The sequence below is a fragment of the Apodemus sylvaticus genome, chromosome 11, assembly GCF_947179515.1.
Source record: "Apodemus sylvaticus chromosome 11, mApoSyl1.1, whole genome shotgun sequence".
Lineage (NCBI taxonomy): Eukaryota > Metazoa > Chordata > Mammalia > Rodentia > Muridae > Apodemus > Apodemus sylvaticus.
The window spans coordinates 34,945,448-34,956,417 of NC_067482.1; positions in this window are offsets into that span (position 1 = coordinate 34,945,448).

Sequence of the window (10,970 nt, forward strand, 5' to 3'; positions counted from 1 at the left end):
CACACATGGTGAGAGGAACACAACCTCTTAAGGGCTTCTGCATGATACACTGAAACAGTAGATCCCCTGGCCATTTATAGACACAGTAACACACAAAACAGGCAATCCCAAACCCATTAACATTTACCTAGAACACAAGCCATCTTACAGTGGGAGTCCCGGATGTTGTCACAGTACATAAAGGTAGCAGCAAACAGGAATCACAAAACTGATAGACTGTGGGTATTGGTCCTGAGCTTGATCGCTCCACGGCTGCATTTGGTACCAACTTTCTGACAAGTGAACAAGACAACATTCTCAAAGGAATCCTTTCAAGGAAAACAAGGAACCTGGAACCTGGTGGCAGTGTGTAGGCTAATATAACATATGCTGCCATCAAACCTAGAATCCCAAGCTGGAAAGAGTGTAAAAGCAAGTCATTGACAAGAGAATAGACTTGTGGATGAGGGCTCTTACTGTAGCCATCAGCCCAATGTCAAGCCAGGAAATGAGGAAATGAAAGTGTAGACGGGAATATGTCTCACCATGCCCAAATAACTACAGGAAGTTTGCCAAAAGGCACGGGCCAGGAGCTTAAATGGAAGCAGCGGCTTCCTTCTTCAATCTAATCTACTCTGAGTGGGTGGAGAACAAAAATGATGGAGAGCGCCCCGAACATGTGCTAATGTCCGGGTGCTCTTATGTGGTCCACTTCAAACAGCTCATCTAAGAGATTGCCTCTCGATAAAACTTTCCCTTGTCCTGGAGGTGCTCAACAATCATTCTTCTTCTCTCCAAGGAATGAGAAGGCTATGAGCACACACCCACCTTCATCTGCCGATGCAGAATTTGCAATCGTTGGTCACAGAAGTCATCCAAATAACCAGCAACTTTCATCAGAAAAAAAAAAATGGCTTCAATCCCTCTGCCTCTGTTGCCAAACTATTTTTTCAAAATACTCCTCTACTTCATCCCCATCTCATCCAGAAATCCCAAAGCATCCCTCCCACTAGAGGTGACGATGCCAAAATGGTGACAAATGTGGTTAATTGCTGACCTGTTGGAGCTATATGGGAACTGAACGTGTATGCAACAAGGGGAATTCCAATGAACTGAAAGGCAACATTCACATATCACATGTCTAAGGAGGGTTAATCTGGGAGGGAAACAGATGGCCAACAGGAATGGAAGCAATGTCTCCAGCACAGCTAGTCAACAGGGAGATGGGAACCAAAGCCACAATTAAACACCAGCACACATTCGTAAGGACAGACATTACAGTAAGGAATAAAACTAGAGGTGAGTCTAGGGAGACACTGAGGCCATTAACAGTGGATGCAACAGGTTCCCAGACCTTAGCACAACTGATCATAGAACCACCACTTGGGCTATAAAACTCAACATGCATCACCTGCTAAAACAAAAACAAACACCCAATCCATAAAAGTCCATAGTTCTAGGAAAGTCCCTAAATGTATTAACCTTGCCTTTTGGCTTTTGTAGCTCTGCTTCTAGATGACTGTTCTTGTTAACTGAGGTGTGCCATCCTGAGACACACCCTGAGAGACTCAGAGCTACACTGGGATCCCAAACACCCAGGATAGCTGAGCGGCACTGATTAATAAAGACTTCCTATTGGCTTAAACATGTGTTTGACTGCTTCTCTCTGGTGGATATCCCACAAAAGTAGTAGGAATTAAGCCTACAGCAACAGTCATAGGAACCTACATAAAGAGTCATCAAAAAGTGTAAGATAAACTACCATATACTCCAACAATTCCACTCCTAGGGATTTATACTAAAGAACTGAACCCAGGGTCTTGACCCATGCTCTCATGTGCCCTGAAACCTAAGGATTATTCACAATAGTTAAGAAGTAGAAGCTGCCTAAATGACCACCAACAAATGAATAACCAGTAGATCTCAAACTGTGGGATACAACCCCTTTGGGGGTGTCTTAGCTATGGTTTTACTGCTGTGAGCAGACCTCATGACCAAGGAAACTCTTATAAGAGCAACATACAATTGGGGCTGGCTTACAGGTTCAGAGGTTCAGTCCATTATCATAAAAGCAGGAACATGGCAGCATCTGGGCAGGCATGGTGCAAGAGGAGCTGAGAGTTCTACATCTTCATCTGAAGGCTGTTAGCAGAATACTAGCTTCCAGGAAAGCTAGAATGAGGGTCTTAAAGCCCACACCAGTGGCACCAACAAGGCCACACCTCCAAATGGTACCACTCCCTGGGCCAAGCATATTCAAACCATGACAAGGGCTCACAGAGATTATATATCAGTTATCCTGCATATCAGATATTTATATTACAATTTACAGCAGTAACAGAATTATAGCTATGAAGTTGCAACAAAGTAATGCTATGGTTGGGGGAGGCAAGGTCACCACAACACAAGAAATTGTATTAAAGATTGCAGCATTAGGAAGGTTGAGAACCACTGGAATAGATAAAGACAACCTGGTGTCTACACACACTGGAATATTATTCAGCCTTAGAAAAGAATGCAATCCATGTACAAGCTATGACATAGATGGAACTCATGGACACGGTGCTTAACGAAATAAGCTGGTGACAGAATGGACTCTGTGCCCATTAGAGGGTGTTTAGAGCATTGGAGTGCAAGAGAGCAAAAAACAAATGATGTTTCCTGGAACAAGGGGAAGCAGAGAAAAAGATGTGCTGAGCAGAGGTCTAGAGTCCAAGTCATACTAGTAGAGGGTGCAACTAATACCTAATTAATACCAGATGTTTTAGTATCTAGTCCTAGCAATATCGAACAACAAGCAAGTAGTTATCAATGTTGCATGACTCACTGAGAAACTTAAAAAGGGAACCTCCAACATATGTGGTTTAAAACTTAGTAAAAAACCTACAAAAATGTTAAATTCAATCAAATGTCTTTTCAGTAACAATATGACTGACAATAAAAGTAAAGATGTTACTATAAAAAATAAAATTAAGAAAGAAAAACATCGGATGTCTGACTCCATCCCATCCAACTGAACCTAATCCTTGGACTGGGAAATTCCTCTATTGTTCTCTCTCTCTCTCTCTCTCTCTCTCTCTCTCTCTCTCTCTCTCTCTCTCTTTCTCTCTCTCTCTCTCTCTTTCTCTCTCTCTCTCTGTATGTATGTATGTATGTGTGTATCTGTGTGTGTCTGTGGTGTCTGTGTGTGTCTGTGTGTGCGCATGTGTGTGCATGCATGAGTGTATGTGGTACATGGATGTGTCTGTTCACCTATGCACAGGTGTTTGTGGAGACTACAGATCAGTGCTGGTGTCTTCCTCTCTCGCTTCCTCTGGTTCTCTTGCTGACCTTGGAGCTCACGTCTTCACCTAGGCAGGCTGTCCAGTGAGCCCCAACCCTGGGAGCAGCACCTGCCGTTTACACGGCTGCTCAGCATCTAAACTCAGGTCCTAATGCTGCTGTAATGAGAACTCTATCCTCCGAGCCATATCCCTGTTTGGCTAATTAATATGTGCCTTTTGCCTCTATGTGTGTCTGTGCATGCACACAGTGCCTGCAAAGGTAGGAGAAGGGGGTCTGGATCACCTGGAGCTGAGATTACAGGCATGTGGGTGCTGGGTACCAAACAAGGGTTCAATGCTCTGAACTGCAGAGCCAACTCTCCAGCCCTCCTCACTTGTTTTGATGATCTTGTTTTCCTCTCTCAGATGCAGGCAGTTACATGCTAAGGAAAAGCTTGTACATCACATCTTCTTTCTTTTTAAAAATTGCCTGGCAGATTTGTTCCCCAATCAGACCTACGCCAGTACCTATTGCGATTAGTGCCACCAACCCCTTTCAAGCTACCTGACCTAGAAACTTGGGTATCTGTCATCCTGGACTCACTCCCTGCTCCAGTTGCCAAACACTGGTCCATCTTGAAGGTCCACTCCTCCTCACTTTCCTCGACAACACACCTTTAGAATGCACTTATTTTACACTGATATGTAATAGTGTAGCTCTCATCCTTGGGGTTGGGGGAGGACTTGGTTTTGCTTTTGGTTTTTTGGCATTAAGCTCTCCTTCAGTAGCCCAGGCTGTCTTCAAACTTGCAATCCTGTGCCTTGGCCTCTTAAGTGTTGGGATTATAGGTATATATGAAACACCCAACTCATTTTTAGATTTTATTTTTAATTAAGTACACTTTCAAAATAGTGTAAAGCAAAGCCACTGGGTCCATGCTGCCCAGTCGAACATAGAAAGGAATGTCAAATGAAGAGTGAGCTCTACACACACTATTTATAGGTAGCATCTGAGATGCTGAGCAGATTCAAGCCTAGGCTTTGAATGAACCTTGCATTCTAAAGGCTGCCACCAAGCTGAACAAGAACATGGCTGTGCTTGCTGTGCCCAGCTCTGCTCCAACCTGGCTTTACAGACTCGCAATGTTCACATCTCCAATCCATCTCTCCATCCAATCATGCCGGCTCTCTCTGGTTATTGATCAAGTCCTCTCTAACATCTTTTCCCCCTGACTAATCTTCCTTCACACTGTTAGAATAGATTACGTGGTCTATGGGGCTGCAGAGAAGTACAGTCACACCAGTACATGATAAAACAAAGATGGCGGGTGATGACCAAGGGTTTTGTGAGCTTATATACCTTGCCTTCAAAAGCTGCCTTCATGGAGCCAACTGCTTAGTTTTGTGGAGTTCATAAAGACCCACGCATTCCCTTGTATCTGCAGATTGCTCAAAAAGGAATGCTCTAGAGGAAATGGCACGAAGCCACAAAATTTTAATTACAGCTTCAAATTACAAATGCGAGTAAGCCAAAGTTTGAAAAAGTTGCAAAACCGAGAAATCACTATGAATTTTGTAACAATGCCAGGAATTGTGGTGGGTACCCATGTGAGCGTGCAGGAGTCACATGAATACAAGAAGGTACCCTCTCAGCCATTCCCAGCCATGAAAGCCAGAGCTTGCATGCCCCTCAGGCCGCTAACCACTCAGACAGAGGGGGTGTGGTATGTGAAAAGGTCAGCTTCCGGTGACATATTTTATATATTCTATAACATTTTTCTCCATTCTAACCAAATCAGGAGTTGAGTTTTAAGTGGGCCTAAAGACACCAAGCATTGCCACTGAGTTGGATATTGATTTGCTTTTGAGCCTATTATCTATTTGACAAGCAAGGGAAGTGATTCTTGAATCTGACCTGCCAAATTTGATTCCCAAGGAATATGACGCACATCCATTAGAGGGCTTACAGATATTAATGAGCAAGAGCGTGCCGAACCTCACACTCTGTAATTATACCCACAATTGCCTCAACATTTAAAACAAATTCTGATATAATTTCCATGCATCATTGAAAACCTCTTATTTGTACACGTCCCAATTTTGACTCATAAAAATGAACATTTGTTTTTATACTTTCTTCAAAAATGCAGTGAACAGAATAGAATAGGGCCTCTGAAATGATCAGTTACCAAAAATATTTCTTTTTCATGCAAGAAGGCCTGTTAGCTATGAAATGTTTGCCTTATTTAACCAAGTTTGTTTACATGCCTGTAAGTCGTTCTTGTTAAATTTCACAAGTCTGATTATTTGACTGTGACATAGGAATTATGTCCAAATGCTCAGGGAAGCATTTCTTCATTGGTAATTAAAGTTTCAGGGTGAAAAGAATTAAAAGATTATATAAGAGGTAATAAATAATCTTATCTTCTAATGAGTAACTGGCCCTAGCATTCTTTGAACACAAATGATCTAGCTCTTCCCTCCCATGTTTTAATTTATTCTACTGGTGTGACTTGAAAGGAAGAGTTAGTCACACACAGTTAATAACCAGACACCATCCTGGGGTCTGAGAACACAAAGAAAAAATAAGAAAAACAAAACAAAACAAGATCAAACCAAAAACCTTCTCTCAAGAAACCCATTGTAGTGTGTCCCAACATCTGGAAGTTTAAAATGTCACCCACAAGTGATTTTCTGCTGCCAGAGTGCTGTCTATCAACTCTAGGAGAAGCTGGACACTCTGAACGCAGGTATAAAGTAAAAGAAGCATCATGAATATTTCAGAAGCGACAAAAATGTCTGCAGCTTCATAAAGTTCTAAAACTTACAAGGGAAGATTAAATTTGCTGAGCCAAGCATGCTGGTGTCTTGGACTGTTCTGGAACATCAGGGCGGGTGTGGGGAGGTCAGAGAAGGCTCATTCTGGGCTCTGGAGATAGGCTGGAAGCAGTCTGGGCTGTCTCTCAGCTTGGGGCTTTTAGTGACAAGTGTAGCTCCCCCTTGCCTCATTGTATGTTTCTGAAGAATGCAAGCTACAATCGCCCTTTGAGACCTGTTAGGAAGATGGCTAGGACTTAGGGTGGGGCCAAAAAGGGACTTCGAAAATGCTAATTACCATAAGCATTTCAATCACTGCTTCCTCTGCCCACCCCTCCTCGGGTCCTTAAAACTCAGCCCCACTCCATCTGAAGCAGTTCCTTTGGAGCCGATTCTATGCACTTAACCATGCCTGGCATGGTGAGGAGCAGGATGAGGACTAAAATCATTGTGGTGCCACTGGACTTAAAGGGCCTTCATTAGCAAATCGTATTTTTGTAGGCTGTAGGCTTTGGGAATTTGAAGAAATCCACCTAAAATGCAGATTACCCCTGGGAGAGGCCTCTTCCCAGTTAGAAGAACAGAGGCAGTGAGTGTGCAGCCTGCTCAGGGGGAAAGGAAGCGTTGCAGCTGCCTCGGTAAATACCACATTTGGGAGGGAAAAAAATTCCTGGCCTGATGCCGCCTTTTTTTCCATGGTTCCCTGAGAATGGTCACAGGTTCTTTGCGAAAGCTACATCTGTGAAAGGCAGAGCTGGCAGGGACAATTCTCAATGCACAAGAGGCTGGCAAGTCTCACTGAGGAAGAGCTTAGAGGGCTGAGAGAGGAGTGGTGCATCTTTCTGTCAACACGAACTTGAGAGAAGCCTCTACAAGGCCTAAGATTTTCACAGACCACAAAATGTCCCTTTTCACTGTGTTATATTGCTACAGTGAGGTAGAAGGTCCTCATATAAGGACAACGGAGTCAACTGGCTCTCCCCTTCTGTTCCTGATGCCCTAAGTCATGTTGCTGTGGTGGGTGTCTGCTCTCCGGAAGAAGGAGATAACACAGGAAGATGACCAGACAAGTGCTGTCGCAAGAAACACATACTGAACCATAAATGTGAAGATGTTTCAAACTTCCTGGTAATCAAACAGAAGAGAGAAATAGGAATGGATTTTTAATGAAGTACCTTATCCAAAACCCATTATAGCCAGGATAGCGCCATTTTACCTGGAAGAACAACAATATCAACCAACCAGATCCCCCAGGGCTCCCAGGGACTAAGCCATCAACCAAGGGGTACACATGGGTCCGGCTGCTTATGTAGCAGAGGATGGCCTTGTTAGGCATCAGTGGGAGGAGAGGTCCTTGGTTCTATGATGACTTGATAGACGACCCAGTGTAGGGGAATTGAGGGCGGGGAGGTGGGTGGGGGTTGGGTGGAGGAACACCCTCATAGAAATAGGGGGAGGGAGGGTGGGATAGAGGCTATGGCAGTGGTACTTAGAAAGGGGATAACATTTGAAATGTAAATTAAAAAATATATCCAATAAAATATATAATCTTCTGAAAAAAAGAGAAACATTTCTTTCTGGAGGGAAGAGCAAGCAAGGCTTCTGAGACTCAGAAAGCTCAGGAAACTCATAAGGCTAAGGAAGTTCACAAAACTTAGGAGACATGCAACACACACACACACACACACACAAACACTTTCCAGAGTGTACATGAACAAGAAACAAGTGCTGGGAGACAGACAACTCTTCAGTGGAACTGCCTGCATGTTGGGCAGGGAACTCAAGGAGTACATCTGTCACCTATATACTATGCTGGCTTTTTAGAGACATTATTGCCTGAGTGATCTATGCTCCTGGTGTTAGTACCAGGACCTCTGACACCTGTAACATCACATAGGGGACAGCACGACCTATAGGCCTGTTGTCAAGTCAACAGCCACCATGTACCCAGAGTTCACTGGGCCCACCTTTACCTGCGACCACACACATCACCATCCCTATAAATACGAGTAGTGCCTCCCCCTCTTTTTTCCCTTCTTTCTTTCCGCCGCCACCTTTGTCCCCATCCCCAATAAACCCCACGTGGAACTGTTTAGCCTGGTGTGGTCTCTCTGCTGCTGCTGCTGCTGCTGCTGCGGCGGCGGCGGCGGCGGCGGCGACGGCCCAAGTTGCCCACCACCGCACCGCACATCTCCGCTGCCTCGTGCAGTGCCTGCTAGACTTTAGCACCCGGAACTTCAGCAAACCAGTTGGTTCACCAAACTGGTCTTGGGTGAATTAATTTCTTTGGTCTTTTATGAGTGCCCTATTTGGGGAGACTAGACTTTTCTTCATATCTCCCAGGCAAAAATCACACAATTGCTACCATGCAATTTGGGCTAAGCCAGTGTTTAATGGCTAGCATTTTGAACACAGAAAGACTATTCTTTGAAAACTAAGAAAAAAGCAGAAACATCTAAATTCCCAGACTAGTGAAATACCTTCTATTTGAGTGCACTATGTGCGTTAAACAAAACAAAACAAAACAAAACAAAACAAAACCAAACCCACCTTATCCTTTTTGGATTCTGCTGTCCCAGTATGATCAACTGTCACTTCCCCCGTTTTGTGACAGTTGGAGGTAGTAGCCACTCTAATCTCAAACCCTGGGGTCTTGGCCTTATGATACAAGGATCCATTGGGTTGGTTTCTTTCCATCGCTAATGTTCCCAGAGACTCAGTGATATAGTTTCCCCAGGCATTCACACCTATTTTGATAAGCTCCCAGTTCCTCCTGACAAAACGAAGATAAGAAATTGGATGACTTGTTAAAGGTTCATGTGGCATGTGGAGGAACTCTTGAACCAATTCTGTGCTTTCCCATCCCACCCCACTCTATCCCACGCCATCCCACTACATCTCTCCCCATCCTATCCTACTCCTCCCCACCCATCCCATCCATACCACCCTATCCCACCCTACCCCACCTCTTCCCACCCTACAGCATCCCATCCCAGACTATCCTATCCACCCATCCCACCCCATCCCATCCTATCCCACTCCTCCTCACCCCATCCCATCCCACTCCATGCCATCCATTCCATCCCACCCTACAGCATCCCATCCCAGCCTATCCTATCCACCCATCCTAACCCATCCCATCCCATCCACTCCATCCTATCCATCCCATCCACCCCATCCCACCCCATCCCACCCCATCCCACCCCATCCCACCCTTTTCTATCCCCAGAAATCCACCCTCCCTGACAAAGAATCTCTCTACATCACTTTCTTCGTCACAGGATGAACTCTTGGTAGCCATCTTCTTAGTACTTTGGCTTCTTTGCATCTCAGAGAGAGAGCTTTGTCATTCTCCAGAGCTAGCAATTGTTCCATACTGCCTGTTTCAAGGCCTCCATCTTAAGTACTCCTTTTAACTAACTACTACTAGGAGAAGGATGGAGTAGGTCTGCATTTTCTTAGCACCCAGGGGTTTTCTCCTACTCATGGTGTTCCCCATGTTTTATAACTATAATCAAGCTGTGTGATTGTATGACTAATACCACATGCTTTTACACAGCCAGAAGATGGACCTGTTTTGCCTATAGGGACAATAAAGATTATTAGTTTTTTTCCCCCAACCCAGCAAACCCATCATGGATTTAACAATATGAACCTTAGATTCAGAAAGACTCAGTCCCAGCTCTCAACCAAATATCCACCCCATTGTTTCATTTCTTTGTTCCATTTCTGTCTTTAAACATAAACACATCTTCTCTGGTTCTTGCTTGTAACCTTTCCTGAAGGACTCTCATTTTCTGTGTGGCCTCCTTTGTACTTCATTGTTCCTTCAACCCAGCTTCCTACCCCCAGCCATTAAAAACCTTCCCCCTAGTTCCTCACCAAGGGCCTCACTGTCAGTACATTTTCCCTCTGTCCACTGTATACTCTCAGAGACAACAGGCACACTCTGAATCCTTATCTTCTACTGTGAACAACAACCACACAACCACATCAAAATGCTTAAGGGAAAATATTAGTGAATAAAAAAGACAGACCATACAGAGGTCTAATAAGCCATGGTCTGCTGTCTCTGCCTCTCTCTCTGGCTTGTTTCAACATCCTGCCAAATGCATTAAGACTTCAGAATGCTAGGTGTGGCTTTCTATATTCCAGAGGTGACAATCCACTAAAGGTTCCCCGAGAGATGTCCTAGTTGATGGAACAGGACTGCAAGTGAGATCAGTCTACTGCCCGTGAAGAACTCTTGCTGGGAAGACTTAATATCATTGGATGGTCTCCCTGGCTTCAGTAAGCATCATGAGCACTGTGAACACTTCTCTGGGCACCTTTAGGGGGTCTCTGATTGCTTGTAGATCCATGTTCGTAAAAGCCAAGGGAGGTGAGATGCTAGAGAAGATGAAATGTCCTGATCTTCTCAGCTGTGACATGTGCTGGAATGAGCTACATGAAGCAGGAGGCTTCATACAGAGCTGGTGGCAGGAGCTCCTCTTGGAAAAAAGAGCTGAGGGTTTTCTTTGTGGTTCATGGAGAAAACAGAAATGCAACCAGACTCAGTGGACTGCAGGACAGTCAGTAGTAACCACTCCTTGGAGAGCATTTCACACATCCTCTGGGACAAAGACCATTACAGCCATGGGGCAAGCAAGAGCATTGGGGCTAGGACCTGCTGAGAGACTGGCCAGCAGCACAGAACCTGATTGTTTCATCTTGCAAGTACGCTTTGGCTGCTATCTTCCTGTTGATGATGCTCCCAAGGAACTCAATATTATAGCTTTTCATATTCCATTTAACCTATTATCTTGTTGTATGGATGTAGAGGCAGCAACACAGAACAGGACAACATATTTACTCATAACCAGAAGCTCTTTTGTTGACTAGAAACATTTTCTAGCACGGTGACTAGACAGT